The 17678-nt window shown below is 38.2% G+C and overlaps 1 pseudogene; it reads left to right on the top strand.

The window, feature by feature from the left end:
* The first annotated feature begins 9041 nt into the window (after positions 1-9041).
* The window catches only part of LOC139720863 (leucine-rich repeat-containing protein 71-like), a 112242-nt pseudogene continuing 103605 nt past the window's right edge, over positions 9042-17678 (top strand).

Below are 17678 nucleotides of genomic sequence, written 5' to 3' on the forward strand. Positions count from 1 at the left end.
GCTACAGCAGGATGAAGCGAGCCCATCCTAGACTCCGATGTATAAAAGCTCACAATGAGGACATGCTTGCTGCTTGACAGTACCCATAATGGTGTGGTGAGCTTTTGATCATGATGTCCTTGTCCTGCATGCTTCATCAAGGGACTGATGTCTGAGTTTGGATTTAGAGACTCACAGTTGCTGAACATCTCGACGTCTCGATAAGAACTGGAGTTAAGTGTAAATAGCATTGTATTGTGCATCAGAACTTTGATTCATGCCCATCTAATGTCCATCTGATTTTGCCAGGCCACTTAAAATTGAGGTGGGAAATATTGCACGAATCGGAAACTAGTTCTGTACACTCCAAAAAGATGCAGTTCGTTTTCCGATAACTCCACAAAAGGAAAGTAAATGCTAACATTCTTTTTGATGATAATAACTGCCTTATGGAGGCAGAAGAAGAAAGGACTGGCATTACGAAGAAGTATGACCCGCACAAAGTTCTTCATGACTGTTTGGAATGATGGCTCATCTTTCGTAATGTAACTACTCTTCCCTAAATTTGACAGCTGGAAGATAAGAGAGAAAGAGTAACAGTAATTTTCTATTTGTTACAGTACAGGAAAGTGGTAGTCTATACTCCCAGACTTAGTACATCCTCACAAATTTAATGTCATTCGCAGTGCATGCATGGATGTGATTCGTGTAGGATGTGTTGAGCCTTACTGAAGATACCAAATCAATGTTTCATAACAACTGAAAGAATAATTAGAGACTAGTTTAAAGGAATCCAATCGATTATTTATTTATTTATTTATTTATTTACTTATTTATTCATTTATTAATGACGTGTCTTCACTACAAACCGCTGACTAGACAAGGTTGTGGCAAAGGTGAATGGAATCCATCGGAAGGATTTTCGCCTGCTACAACTTAAATCATTGATATGTTATTGTGTGGTGAAAATCAGATTACAACTATTGATCTACCTGTTTATCACTATAAGCGTAGATCAGTGTGTCAGAGGGATCAGCACTGTTGAATTAATAAAAAAACACCAAACAAATAAAAAAAATCACAGTGCCGCATGAAATATTGTTTTGGTTTCAGGCGAATCGTGTCCCAGTGCAATATAATGTGAAGCCTTTCTCATATTTTTATTTCTTTAAAGTGTGTAAAGCAAATAAATTGGTGAACTCATTTGAAGCACAAGGATCAAAAGAGTTACTAATAGTTTATGTTCACTTTTCTCAATCTCTCTTTCGCAACCTTGTTTCGTTCCTTGCTATTTTTTTTTTAAATCTTACAAGGAATTTGTCCATGTCGTCACTGCTCACGACGTGCCAACATACTAACTTTTGCAATACAAACGATGCACTGAAAACGATATCTTACACACGTATGTAATTGATAAAAACTGATGCACTGAAGAAAGAAAGTTCACAACCGTGGAGAAAGATCGTGTAGATAATAACTTTACATCGATAGCTGGGAGTATACTGAAAGTACTTTTAGCAAAGGTAGCGAATTGCACTACTTATTCAATCCTCATTTGACTTAATCCGTGAGAATATAAAGTTTTGCATCGAATTTTCTTTCCTGTGATAAAAGATGAAAGTATGAAAAGGGAAAATATTTTTCACCTTACCATGTACATACAAGAGAGCATTATTGTCAGTGTAGTCTCATTCAAGACTCTCTTATCTTGTTATGCTCCAGACACACCGCTATGCCGGTGGCTCTATTCATGTTGCTGGTGAAACGTTCCTTCTTTGGGAGGCCAAAACGTAGTGAAACGTGGAAGTCTGATAGTACATTTTATGTGTAGGCATGGGGAAAGCGATATTTTGTCTGTTTCTCGTTATCTCAAGATATGACACGTCGGTTTTTGAAAGTGATCTTGGCGTGTTTCATGATGTAAAAGTAATTTTCACAACAGTTGAGTTTGATTCTGAACTAATTGTGCTACTTTTCTCCCAGCTAATTCAATACTTTCTTCATAGAGTGTATGTTTACGAACATTAATGTCTTAGGGCGTATATAAACGAAGTGATGACTAATTGTCTAGGCTAGACTGTACAACTGGCAAATGATATGTTTAACGCCTTTGTCGTAGAGTGATTATGTACTTCATTTCTATAGAACAGAGGTTTCAAAAAGCATTTGACACGTAAAGCTCCAGACACTTTCACACAATGACCACACACATCCCTTCCCATTTTCTCTGATCCGAGAATCACTTCCCGCTGCTGTCTTGTGCATCTGTGTGCATGAATTTGGACACTTCCCGAACAGGAACTAATGTGTTATATGTTTGATCCTTTAAAAAAAAGAAGATTTGACATCTTTGACTATATTTGACTGTCTTTGAAGAGATTTAGGCCTACTGGACAACATTTTGTTGACTTTTACCCTGGAAATTTGTAACCCGAAGGGTATTCTCGGACGAAGTAGAGTTCCTCAGGACAACTTCATGTTTAACAACTACTGCCACTGACAGTTGCTGTGACGGACAACATCTCACGGACAGCTACACTCGGACAATTACCCCCGGACACTCAGACAAACCTGTTATAATTGTTCCTAGAAGAAGATCATATTCGGGCACATAAATATCCAGGACCATAAACACGAGGACATTATACCCAAATGACAACGACTCTCACAGCTATTTATAGGAGACATTTACCCCAGTATGAATGCGGTCAGATAGTCACTTTCAGAACCATTGCTCTCAGACGATCATCATTCGCAAGACAATTGTTTCGATCAAGTACCCCATGACCGAGTTTTCTCTCACATATTTGTACTCAGAATACTAGTGGTCACTCTAGATGCCAGAACGATTACTGACAGACAGATGATTGCCGTTACATACGCAAGGATGCACACTCGTGACTACCTACAACTCTGTGACGACTGCATGCTGTTACTTAACCAACCCCGAAAACGTTGTCCCATATTCTACGATCAAACCAAAGACCATGAATCTTAGAGCGTTCATCCATTGACAGTTATACACTACGACAATTACTTCTGAGCATTAACCTCCGGACCATGAATAGCAAAATTTCTTTCCCAATGGCCATGCTGTCTCAAGAAATGCAGTAATCTCGTGTCGACCTTGGAGCGTCTCTGTCTTGTCTCACACGCGTGCTTCGATAGGTGCTGTTCTCCAATCAGTTTTGAAAGTCTTTTCCTGAAATCTTTGAAGGCTTCCGTGGCGGTAGAACACGTAGAGTGGTAGAAGGCTTAACGGTGCACCACTTATTCTTTTCTGGGTATATATGTGGCCCTGAAAAAGGACCTACCCACTCCCGAAGTTTCGGAAAGCATGTTTTTGCCGATTTGAATACGTGGTGCACCGTTAAGCCTTCTACCACCCAAAGTCTTCTCCTGGTCCATCGAAGCATTATCCAAGAGACGAAGAAACAGCTGGCGGGTGGGCGCCTCCTGTCTAACTTGGAAAAATATTGATTGGACACTCCCTCGTCATCCTTCCCTCTCTCACCTCCTACACCCATTTACCTTATCCAGTTAGAATCCCAAAGGTTGTTTGCATGGAAGCAACTGTACTGGACTGGTAGTTTCCGTGGGGGTCTAGGGCAATAACCCCCTGGGCAATTACCCCGCACCCTTCCCCTGGCCCTAATCCTAATCCTGGACCTAATACTAACCCTAACTCAAACTCCTAACCGTAACCCTAATCTTTACTCTAACCTTACCACTAACCAGTATTTAGCCGGGGGGGGGGGGGGGGGGGTAATTGCCCTCTGGGGGTAATTGCCCGGATACGGTTTCCGTGGTTAAGTGTCCAGATTGGGTAATGTTTTTGTTGTATACTCACATCTCGCCTTGTCAAGGTCGAAATGTGTCTAAATGGCAGTGGTTTCAGGAACTTTCATTATACGTGTATCACCACAACAGCATTGCCGTCGATGTTACAAAATTTGCATGAGAGTATTACGAGTGCGTAATAAACATTTTGGGGCAGTTTTCGCCGTGACAACGTTTTACAAAATTGGCAACAAGTGTCTCAAGTCGAGACTTTAAGTTGCATTATTTTGCTGAAATTTATCATACATCATGATAACATGATAATATGATCTCCAATAATAATATTTAATCTCCCGCTAATAATAATACAATTAAAAGAAATACAGTTGATTATTAGCAGATGACCCAGCTGCTACCGTTGAAATTGTTATAATAAACATCGTGCGTTGTACGTGTACTACGAAACGCGGCCCGCAGAGCCAGCTTACAAGGGGTTGTTCACTTGCGTTACTCCTTTTCAAACAGTGGTTATACCGATCTTCAGTGATTATACTCTTGTAGAGTATAGTGAATGTGTGAATCCAATGCGTGGACGGGGCCAGGGAAAATACCTGTCGGATTTAAACCCCTGAGAGAATGATTTTGAGAGAGGACTTTCTCGATTACTGTTCGTTGTCATAAACTGATGTTGAAGTTTTTCGCGTGAAAAGTGTGGTTATATAAAGCACATAATATAGTGTCTTACCAACCAAACTGATACTTTCTTACTTTGTCCTTTCTTCTTTTTTTTTCTGTAAATCAAACTGAAAACAAAAGCATGATAAAATCCTGGAACATCGTCAATCTCAAATACAATCAGACATGGCGTTTTTGCCTCATGTTTATCTGATCAGTGTGAGGTTACAGACATCAAATCGAAAGGAGGACAGTTCATTCCCTTGAAGCAATGTTTCTTTGATCGGCGAGCAGTACGTCAGTATCACTTAACCATCATCCTCTACCATCGTCAAAACTCACCATTCTACATAGTATTTTTCAGTAGTATGCATATTACGCTGTGTACAGTCATATAGACGACACTCGTATTTCGTCTTATTGGGGGAGTATTTGTTACTGTTCTTTTTACTGGTTTGTTTTATTTCATCCATCTACAAAAGTTTGTGTGAACATGACCTTTGACAGTTCGTGAAAATGTGAATGTTGTGTTATGATTTTACAATCAGTAAACGATGACTCCATGTAACAGCATGACTGCAGCTTGTTTTTGTATTATATCTTGCTTTACCGCGAGTAGAAACTTTTGCCCCGACACGCAAATTTCGTTTGATATCACGTAGAAGTGTGGATGTGAGGTAATATTTCATAACTAATATTCAGATTGTGTCTAATGACTTATTGAATACAACAGTGGACGACGTCTCGGCGGCGTTTGAGCTGTAAAATTATTGTGGTGATGTGGTGGTTTGTACTTCTGCATTGTAATGCACAAAACATGATTTAAGGCCTTATACAACTTGTATTCAATACTTTAACGATAATCTTATTTTGATGCTGTTAAGTCCTAATGACTTCATCACAATAATCATGTGCAATCATGTGTAATGCTGAAGTGTTTTTACATGTTTCAAACTTCCTTTCCGTGGGTTCTGTTCCTATAGAAAGAACGTTCCATTCGTGCAAGTATGGTATTCAATTAATGAGCGCTTGAGATATAGATAATAAAGTCATGTATTGAGTATAGATATCACGGGGGAAGTAAAAGAGTTTATTGCTATACCATTGTATACGTTCAACTTACAGTCTTGGGTAGTATAACTCTATGTGATATCCGTTCAGACTCGAAATATATTCCTCGTTGCAAAACAAGCTGGTTTGTCAACACAGAGTATGTAAGGATGCTTCATGTATAGTATGGCAGTGTACAACGCGTCACCTTCTTAATAAAGGGCATTCTTTCATCACGAAATGTACAGGCCTTAAGCGTCATTTTGTTCGCGAAAAAGTGCAAGTGACTGATGCAGCAGAAGGCTGTATGTTGGTGTTCTTATGTTGTGGTGTTTATCTAGCTGATGACTTTTAATTGTATATCGACTTTTCCGAGAAAGGCCGACTAAGACTTTACAAGAATTAGCATAGATATTGCTTTAAGGAAAAAAAAACATACGGAATTCATCCTTCACAGACACACATACAAAGAGGCTTTTAACATTCATTTTTCTATCGATATGCAATATATATATACATATGATTGTTACATGATCACATATTCACGTGTATATGTTCCTTTTCAAAGTATGACGTACAACCATACATAAGAATGTTGCTAGAAATACGCTTTTGTCGTTCACATTATCAATCAGAAACGAAAGATTGACAAAATTTTTAACAAAACAACAATGATGTTGGTACGTAAATTTATATTCTTGAAACCGTTAATCTAAGTCCTATCGTTTCTCACTTTCGTCATCCGTTTCCAACAATAGATGGACAAAAGCTTTTAACATTTTATACTGTTGTGGCATATGTCGGGACAATAAATCTCTCAGTGCTTTAAGAGTTTGTTGGTTTGTTTTATTTATGCAAGGGTTAAAATACTTGCACTCAGCAATAAAAAATATTGGCTGTTTTTCAGCAAGTCCGTATGTTGTACAGAAAACAGTGATACAATGAACGCGTAGGGGCTACTTGTATAATAGCGCACAGGTCCACCTTTTGGTGCTCATGGCGCTTCATGAAATTAAAAGATATGTATACATATATATGTACAAAAATGACAACAGAGAAGAAAATGAAAAACAACAAATAAACACATACAAGATAAAGAACACAATTGTTCTTGTTCCGAACATTATAAGTTGCCGTTTAGTCCTCAATCCTCAGTCCTCATTACAATGAAATAAGAAGATTAGAAAAAAAGGGAAACAAGTTAAAATTACACAGCAGGGTAATGCATAACAACTGAAAAATTTCTAAAAAGTCAACTACCCACTAAGATCAACGTGAGGCATTTTAGCGGTTCTGTTGTCATGTTTAATCAAAGTATTCCTCCTCTTTCGTGCCCCTCATGCCTCGGTAAGAGGACTTTTTATACTGCCTTTCCATATAGGGATGACATGGACATAGCTGGAACTGGTTTCCGTAAGCTGATTTTTCTTTTTTCTTTTTTTTTTCTTTTTTCTTGTCATTCCATTTTCATTTTCTCGTTAACATCCATTTCTTATAGGGAGCAAAGATGGGTCGATCACTTATGACAGCTTTGCTTCTTTCCATATCGGCTGATGTCAAGTTGTCTAAGGAAACTTAACCGGACAGTGCTGACGAGGTGCGAAAATAACAGCCAATATCTGAACTCGAAAGGTGTTGGGTCCGTTCTGACATGTCATGACTGTGTAATCTGATTATTTTGGTCTATGAGGAGGCAAATAAATTAATAATGATATCCTGTTTGCTTGCATGACCTGGAAAACGGCAAAGGCTGTGCAAGTATCCCCATACTACCTTAAAAAAGTGGCTCCACCTGAATCTATAGCAGGAAAGGCAAAAGCAATCATCCAATAGACCCACAGACATATCATACACCTTGCGCACTATATAACACTGACAAAGTTGAAAACATTATCGCGAGTGGAACGGGTAATTATTGAATTAAGGAAAGGACATAGAGAGATAATAAAAGATGAGACCAGTATCCAACAAACAATCAGAAATCTTGCAAAGACCAAACATGCCACTTTATTCGTCACATATTATGTACATATTTATAAAGCGCATGTAGCGAGACCATAAAAAAAAATCGCGTATATACCAGCATAAATAAGTACGATTTCTTGGACTAAGAGTTCGTCAAGTGTAATTGAAGAAGATAAAGGTTGATGACAAAAAAAATTAGTTCAGGATGATGGCAATATACTGCAGTATCAATGGTATTGATCAAGCCATTCTCTCTGTTTCGTTCATTTAACAGAAATTGGAGAAAAAAACCCCGAATATATTCAAGAGAAAAATATTGCCAAATTCATGAACCTATACTATCTCGTTATATGTCCGTTCAGTTCCATTTGTCAAATATGACGGACACACTGATTTTATATAGGGCCTATTATGTACTTAACAAGCAAGTATGATATGACCGTATTATGTAAGAGAAACTTACATTAAGAATGTTTCATAGTCACGCATGCACAAAATTGTATAATATAATATTTTGTAAATACGTGTTTAAAAAGTATATGAATAAGAAGGTCTCTCTCTCTCTGTGAGTGTGTGTGTGTGTGTGTGTGTGTGTGTGTGTGTGTGTGTGTGTGTGTGTGTTGTGCACAAGCGTGATAACTGAATGATAATGGACATGCGTTTCAGTAGGACTGTCGAGTTGCAGGACAATCTCTGACACATCAACACGTTAAATCTTCGATTTTTACTTTTCTGGGCTGATAAGGGATTGTGTCCCGGGAAACCAACTTGGAAGCTAGATGGAAATCTTCAAGATATTGCCTGGGGTCAATATTCCACACACGGGACTTATCGAAACCGGGATAAGCAGCCCTCCTTTTTTTATCAAGAATCGGGGAGGTTGCATTCATTACTCGCGTTATTTGCGTTCACTCTAAGCCCACTCAGAGAGCGTTATTTCAGTGTTTTCAAAATCCCGCATTACAACTGGTAATGTCTGATATTGCGCCGAGGGTTGTTAGCTTTAGAATACGGTAATCCATCAACCGTCTTTGGAGGATCTGGAGACACAATAGTTGACAAGATCTACCTTGGGCAGTAACAGGACTGGTAATCCCTTAAATGGGAGTCCATATAACTGTAAAATAATCGCACAAGACTTATCACTCCTTCCAATCTAGGGTGGGTAAAGTTGTCTCTTTGGGGGGTTGCGTTCACACTTTATGCTGCAGGCTCCTTGATAATTCATGATAAGAAGTGCTGTATTTCAGAATACATCCTAAATGTTGCATGAGATCGATGTGCGGCTTCAGTTTTGAAAAAGGAGAAATCAAATCTAAGAATCGTTGTCCATGGCGATTTGAGGAGATATCGTTCAAAACAGAAACACGATAAGGTCGAAGTCGATAACACATCTCTCACGGTGCTCCCCCGGTAACTCCGCCTTACAGCTTCTTAGTCCGTGCTGAGGTAACGTGAGAAGCGCTCTGGCGTCAAGGGCACGGGGAGGGAGGGGGAAGTATACAGTCCCAAAATTATGCAGTGTAGAGGACAACATAACATTGTCTTCTCGCTTCGTACACCAGAGAGGTCGTCCCTCAAAGAACAAGACCATGGATTCCGCCAGAAGTACCAACACACCACCTTCCAGGTTTACCGGTAGTGCCAAGTGGGGATCCCTCGGGTAAGTTCGCAGTTGCTTGGTGGCTCGGATTTATAAGTCTTTCGCACATCCGCTCAAGGATAGCGTTAGGGTCCATAAGCTCACTCCGGAGAAACGCATGCATCTTGTGCTATGTGTGTATAGTGCAAGTTTTATTTCGTGTTGTATTATGATATACTCGTCAAATTGAAATAGGGGACATTAATGTCCAAAAGGGATACTTCATAGCAGCATATAGTAATCTGTAACTAACAAACAAGCAACAAACAGGCAAACAAAAAGGCAAAATCCTTTTTCCATCAATGGGATTTGCAGAAATGCATGGTCAAATATGATATTTATAGGATTACGCAATAACTAATAGTGTACACTTCACCACGTTCAAGCTGGCTTTGATAATGAGAGTGAAATCAACCATACGGAATGGTAAAAATTTCATTAAAATTAGTCATAACATGATAGAGCTATATATGGAAAAGTTTAACGTGTCATTCCGGAACGACAAACACACATTTCAGACGAGGTGATTTTATATGCTTAAGTAAAATTTTACCTAAAAGTAGACTAAATTAAAAGTACTTTAAGTAAAACGTTGAGAAGATTTGTGAAAGCCTAGTGGAGTGATATCCTTACGTCATCTACTTGTGTTTGTGCCTCCGACGTGTACTATTTGTTTGTTTTTGTTTTACCAGATCGTTTTTTACCAACTTGAGCTTGAAGTGGAATTGTACTTTTAATACTCACAGCTGCTGCCATAGTGATTGAAAAAAAAAAGTTGTAGTGGTGTGAATTGTTGCACGACGGAGGTAAACTTAGGTGATTCTCCTTTCAGAAGGCGAAGTGCCACCAATAGTTATATTCTTTGTGGAGAATGATTGAATAATATGACCTGCGGGTGTCTTTCGCCGTCCACTGCAGTTTGTTGAAATCACGTTAGTATAGAACTAGAAGCACCCTTATCACAAAAATAGCGCGCTCTGATACAAAAGCGGGCGTAAACAAAATCGTTGTAATCTGATTGGCCGATTAATGTCAACGCTAAAAAGTTTGGTTGTTATTGTTGTTAATGTCGTTGTTGTTCCTGTTGTTGTTATTGTTGTTAGTTGTTGTTTTCAAGTTCGGCACATTTTCTGTCTTTCTATTCTCGGGGGAAAAAAAAAAACACTGTTTATCAATAGTGGAGTTTGATACATTAACTTGGTCGCCCTGGGTGAAACTGATGAAATTTAAAGACAAGAAAATGCGAAAGGTGATCCTCTCTTTCCGTGAGAGATCCTCAATTATTGAATATCCCTCCAGTAATGCTGTGGCATGGACTTGAAACCTTGACATCTTCGGACACTGCTTACAGTTTTAAATGTAAGCACGAACATTTCTTACTGCAGTCATCTTTTCCCCGTGTAACGTACACGAAATAATGAATGGTTTGCCAAGTTATCGATTAGTTGCCATGTCATTTTCTATATTATGAAAGGTATCCAGAAGAAGATAAACAACAACAAAAACAAGAAAGATATGGTCGATACATGCGTAAGTCAATATTGCGTGGTACAATCCAAAAAGTTGAGCAAAACGTAAAAGAAAATGATATGATCGAGCACAGTGTAGTATCGATTGGTTTACAGTCTCAGGTGGTTTCATGGTTACTTCACCTCGATGTTTATCCGTAATTACTCAGACTGTGTTTCGAACAATTGCGTCCCCCCCACCCCCCCGCCCCGCATGGTTGTTCAAGTGTATTTCTATGGTGATTGCTATATGTTCATTTTTTTACGATTTTCACTATCGACATTAGCGTTCTTGTCACTTTGCAAATTAGATTAAGAATTCTTGTTGAAGTCCCAACGAGGGGTTATCATGCAGAGGTCACCCTTTACAACTGAACATTTCTAGTCGGAGATAATAAAGTGATTGATTATCTATTACAGAGCGTATTGTAGATTAACGAGCAAAACATTTCAAGAGATGCTAATTTGCGGCAAGAAATTGACTCAAAAGCCAAAGAAAATAACTATTTAATGTCATACTTTGTAACATTTTATCGACACATCAATTCAAGAGCATGGTAACTCAAAAAGAGCGTCGTCATATTACAGAATCCAAAAAAAAAGCCAAGGAGCTTCAGTTTGGAGCTCCTTGAGAAAACATACAACAGCCTTTACGGAACATACGCGCACGGCACACACGCAAGTGTAAAGGAGTAGTATTAAAGTGAGAAGAGAACACTGTAAGTGCGAGGAAAGTATACAGGGATGTGTACGTGTGTAAGATATTACGACGTGAGGGAAATAAGAGAGGGAGAAGAGGGGGATGCTAACCTTTTTTCAGCAGCGGGGAGGAGCGTTTCTGAATGGGGTAAAGTGCTAGTGGTTGGTTGGGTCAAGGGAACACTTTCTTCAACGGCCAATAATCAATGATGATTTTTTTTTTCAATTCTGAAAAAATTTAACTTTTGAAGTTCAAAAATTTCTCATTCTTATTCTGTTTTTTTTTTCAGTGATACTTCCGTGATTTAATTAATCAATGTAAAGTCAATTTGAATTCTGAAAATAGTGGTAATGATTATATGAACTGAATAACGCCAAAACATCTCTCAGATGCTCTGTTCATTAACCCTCGTATTGTCTTGCTTGGTTGATCAAGCCGCTGTTTTGTAGTGAAATAATTACAATGGACATCCATTTTTTGTATTGTTTGACGTATGTATTTTCCGCTTCATGATTAATTTTGTCATTCGTTATAAAGGTAAATTTCATGTGAGACCTCATTTCGTTAAAGTCAGGTGAATACGAATCGATCGAAATGTTACTGTGAAATTATTAAAGAAAAGTAAAAGTAATATTCTTAACATTAGAGTGGCAATGGGGTTTGTTACTTCCCATAAGATTTACGGAACAGGCTTAAGGAACATCCCGTGCAATGTTATAAGGTCTATCATTCGAGATGAATGGAGAAATATAATGCAGATTATGCCATGGACATTCACTTCACATTTCAGATTTCAAAGATGGAAATACAGCGGCTGACTCTAACCTTTATCTTTTTGCAGACTGTAGTGTTATAGAAAAACGAGTAAGGATATTAAACTTCACTAATGCTCCAATAGCTCTTTAATGAAATATCGCTGAAAATTTTGAGACAGGTTTGGTGTTGGTGGTTATGTCCTCCTAATGATCTCGAATATACCCTCTGGTCATCCGTTCTGTTTTGACCTTTCAACACTTTTATCGCTCTGCATCATACACTGAAAGACTATCCCGTGAAATGAACTTGCTCTGTTGCCATGACAATAGCGCTTCCCCAGCCATCGGCACTTTACGCATCGAGTAGGACACCTATCAATCATTTTTTTTTTTTTGTTCGCCAGTCATAATTTTGCCCAGTAAGTAATTCATGCTGTGATCGAGTGATTTCTAGCACTGGCATATCAGAAAAAAAAAGAAAGAAAGAAAGAAAGAAAGAAATCTCACGGTTTTTGTTGCCTGGTTCCCATATCAAGTGAGTGATTTGAATTCTGAAAACTACGTCAAAGTATTCAGGGTTTTGAACTCTTTATCATCATAGGCTGTCAGTTTTGATCCAGTGAATGACGAGAACCAGTGATCATCATCAATAATTTGACTGAATGGCTCTGAAGTGTTTCATAAAGCTGTTCTTAAAGTTACGAACGACTTAAGAACGACTCGTGATCAGTTCTTGTGGTGAATTATTGAAATTCTGATAAGTATAGCACATCAGAACGTGCTTCAGTCGTTCTTCAGTCGTTCGTAACTTTAAGAACAGCTTTATGAAACACCCCCGTCATAGTTTATAAGTATAAGTAGGTTTAATGTATTATGTTTGTGTCCTTATGAGTGTATTATGTGTACGTATAGGTGCGCGCGTGTGTCATGTACATTATGTTTTATTTGGGATGAATGTGTATTTTCACTTTTGTTTTGTTGTTTGTAAAAGAGGATTCCATAAGAATCTATACATGACAGTTTACGATATGCGTAAAACTTTTGAAACTACAACTTTAATATCGAAGACCTACGGGTTTTTGCAATTTGAAAGAGAGAGAGAGAGAGTTTAAAATATCGCATCAGAAGGGGAAATAGAATAAAAGCGCCAAACCAGGAAATTAGTCCCAACAAGTGATTTATCTTCATCTTAGATTATTTTCAAATAACGTACAGTGGAGATGGCCATTAGGCGTGTTATCAGGCCTTGGAACTTTTCTTTTTCATTTTTTTCTTAATTTTGTTGTTGCTGTTGTTGTAGTTGTAGTTGTTGTTGTTGGGGGCGTATGTGTGCGTATTAGTTTAGCAGATTCATGTTTTTTGTGGGGGATTTTTTTTTGTCAACTATGGAGTGCGAACGCCTTCGTACTCTCGTCAGTTAAATCATTATGTATACAATGTTTCTCTGTTGCTGTTACTTTTTAATTTCTCAGTGTTTGTATTATGCTTCATGTTTGATATATGAAGGATTTGAGTTTCAATCTATGTAAGAAAATGTAAGAAAAAATAACAAGGACAAGAAAGAAATGTGAGTGCCTTTGGCTTATATTGCCGAGGGTGTAAGATGTGATTTGTCAGATTGGGTGTGAAGTGGGCCCACCCTCTCATCATTAATGGATGTTTTAGAAGCATTTTTGCCGTGTGCCAACAAGCAAATTGGCACCTCACGGAGAGTCAATATATAACACTGCTTGAGCTACCCGATGCCGATGAAAATAGACTCCCGTTCGTTGAACCGGGGCTTCGGCTGCTCGTGGGTGCTGCATTTATGAAGCAACTGTTTCGTTGTAGCCTACAGCGACATTTAATACCGAAGTCTGGTATCATTTTGCCAATATACGTGCACACACACACACACATCCATAAACTCACACACACACACACACACACACACACACCCTCAGGGAAAACTCAGGAATCCTGGAGACGGAATTGTTTACAGAAGGTCTAAATGTGCGACATTTTCATGACTTTTTTATATGAGAACGGAGGCAAAGTAAATTTAAAAATCAAATTAAGAAAACAAGGTGATACTCCCGAAATAACTTTTTAGACGAAAATCTATAGTGATTTCTAGCTTCAACCTTGGAAAATCGATAATCAGTGTTCACTTTTGGAATGAGGTTTTCCCATCAATAGTGTCATTTCATTGTTCAAATAATGACTCTTCACTTCGTCAACCAGAACACAACAAAACTCGAAAACTTCCGTCTAGTATAGCAGAATATTGATGATCACATATAGCAGGAAAGCATCCTAAATGCATCTCGCAAGTTGAAACAAACTGACATTATTCACACAGCTCTGCCATTTGCAAAGTCAAACATTAATCTGAATACGTATTATCTAACCTGAGGCAATTTGAGAAATTTACACACACACACACACACACACACACACACACACACACACACGCACGCACACACACACACACACAAAGTTACCAAGCGCGCTCATAGTCCTTTCAGCGAGCCCCTAAGTTTGTCAAGTTAATTTGCCAATAATCAATATTCTCCAGCAATCCAGGATCTGACTCTTTAGGAAGCGGAAGTCCCCAAGGACTATGGATGGCTGCGAGAACACGGAGACTTATCAATTATGTAGTTATTAATACTGAGGACGGGATAACGAGCAGTCGACATTAAAGGGGCCCTGAAATCCAAATGCATGTTGATTTGTGTTGATTTATGATATCCTCAACATCACGTTTGCAGTGGTGAAACGAATATCTAGAAACATTCCATCTATATTTAACGATTTTGTTCTTCTATTTTTCTTCAGATTACTTGGGAACGCCCACAAAAAATCCTTCCAAACCAATATTCTTGAGATGACTTCATCAGATGATGTCATCTCAAGAATATTGGTTTGGAAGGATTTTGTTAAACATTTCAGTACTTTAGCAATGATTGACAGAATTATTCTTTCAATCATTGCTAAAGTACTGAAATGTTTAACAAAAGACATTGGAATGCACCTACCCCTCGACTCATTATAACTTGCATGTTCCCTCGCCATGTCTTTTGTTAGTCATATTAATATCACAGAAACATGCAAGTTATGCTGAGTCGAGAGGAAGGCGCACTTCCAATGTCTTTTGTTAAACATTTCAGTACTTTAGCAATGATTGACAGATGATGTCATCTCAAGAGTATTGGTTTGGAAGGATTTTTTTTGTGGGCGTTCCCAAGTAACCTGAAGAAGAATAGAAGAAAAATCGTTGAAAATATATGGAATGTGTCTAGATATTCGTTTTACGGCAAAAGTGATGCTGAGGGTATCATAAATCAACACGAATCAACATGCATTTGGATTTCAGGGCCCCTTTAAGTGCTGCTGAAACATTCTTATGACTCGTTGTATCAATAGCTACCGTAGTCATGAATATTCATGTTTCATTTAAGAGGAGGGGGATGCATCACAATAACCCTTAAAATTATTTGTATTTACCTTAAAGTAAATGCTTGTGGAATGTGGAAGGCGGCAATATGTTGATTCCCTCCCCCCCCCCTTTTTTTCCCCCTTTTATTGGAAGAATTATTGCAAAGCGCATAGAGACTTTACTGTACCATGCGCTATATAAGCAGAATGTATTATTGTTAATATTATTATTATTATAATTATTATTATTATTATTATTATTATTGTTATTATCATCATCATTATTATTATTATTATCATTATTACAGCCATGAAGGGAATTTTGCTGAGAAACGGCTGTTGAGAAGATAATGCATCATAAACCAAGCTACAAATTAGGCAGTGTAGGGGTTTGGAACTTTCTGAAATCAATATTCAATTTTTACAGACACTTCACTGAAGATTGTCTTCATAGTACAGTTATAATATGTGTAGCATTATAAATAATTGCTGAACTTCATTGCGGAGGACTTAATTGGGCTCCTATATTCATATACCATGAACCTTGCATCATTGTGAATGATCTGTGTTAGATACTTCTGAGTTCGAACATCCAAATATGAAAGAAGTTTTGTAGATTTGACAAGGCAAGTTGAATGCCATAACAGTTCGCAGGAATTTTTACATCGGGATAAACACTAAAATACTTTCATTCAAACCAGGGTCTTTTTAACCACTCCCCCCCCCCCCCAAAGTTCCTTTATGCATATGTGATGGTATCTAACCAAAATTATCCCATCCTGACAACAATCGAAAATCGAATATTCCGTAACTTTTGTATTCATTTCTAAAATCGCTGTGTCATTCATTTTACTTTATTCCTCCCAGGCAACTTGAACATGAAATGCCATCCCACCTTTACCCATGTTGAGATGTTTACTGGTTTCAGATTTCATAAGTACTTTTCTGCTTCAAAAACCGACTTAACTGAACAGAAATGATTCTCAACTGATACCATCAACGTGTCGTATCAAGGCCTCTTATGACTTTGAAAAACGCGACGTTATTCTGGGGGACTTTGCAACATCTCGCGGGATTTGAGTTTTGTTTTTGTTTTTTGTTTTTTTAATGTAGGAGGCGTCTTCGTTATCATTAAGAACGTGAATACATCTATTCAGCTGTGAAAGTTACAGTATGGATCTGAAAAATTAATGTTTGCCAAATTTCGATCAGACACATTATCAGTCTGGACTATAGCTTCATTTTCCTCTGATATCCCGTTCCCACTCACTTGCTTTCACGTTGCATCCAATTGGGGGACTTCTATCTTTCCCCCAAAGGGCGACACTCGAGTCCAGGGGATATTTGCAGTCCGAAATTTGCTCTCCATCTCTCTGCTTCGCACAGATCCAAACAACCTTGGCAATCATCGCGGTGGCTTCACTCACACGGAGCCAGTGTCACGTTTGATTCGCTTAGTTAAGTATTACACACTCCTTGAGATAAACACTCCATTTTCTTTCCGGCCCCAACCAGGAAGATTGGGGGGAAAGGGAAGATGATTGTGAGCGGAGCTCGCAAATACCGCACATGACGAAAGTGATTAGGGATCTAACTTTCATGGCCCGTTGGCTTTAGGATGATGCGTAGGGTATAGAGTGACTTTTGGCGACCAAGTTGACGATGTGGTGATCGCTCACGGAACAAACAAAAAAATAATAATAATGGTCGGCCTTACTACCCAGAAATATGATTGTTTGAACCAAGAACTCAGAGCAGCTATAGCTGCTGATTATTTGTGAGATAGCGTAGGAGAATCTTACTCCCTGTCAAGGGATTGAATTGAATTTAAAAAGGTATTTTCTTGGATAACATTAGTTGCTGCCCTCAGGCTGCAATTGCGGACATTTTACATGAATTAGCATGAATCCAATGTACATCAAAATATATACAAAAATACATAGAATAAAAAAAGAATATCAACTGTTACACAATAACATTAACCTTTTCCACCAACAAAGCAAAAACGAATATTGCAATTACAATTTCTAACATTACTATTCTCATTATCATAAATAATAATCATTACTTATACATGAACCTTACTAAAAGATAGTCCTTTCAATTCAAATTCTTCTCACCAACTCATCTTCTTCTTCTTCATTTTCTCTCTTCCCCTTCTTGTAAACTTACTTCTTCTTCCACTTCCCCTCCTTCAACCTCTT

The sequence above is a fragment of the Diadema antillarum genome, unplaced genomic scaffold, assembly GCF_040938485.1.
Source record: "Diadema antillarum isolate AM-2024a unplaced genomic scaffold, OU_Dant_1.0 scf00000134, whole genome shotgun sequence".
Taxonomy (NCBI): domain Eukaryota; kingdom Metazoa; phylum Echinodermata; class Echinoidea; order Diadematoida; family Diadematidae; genus Diadema; species Diadema antillarum.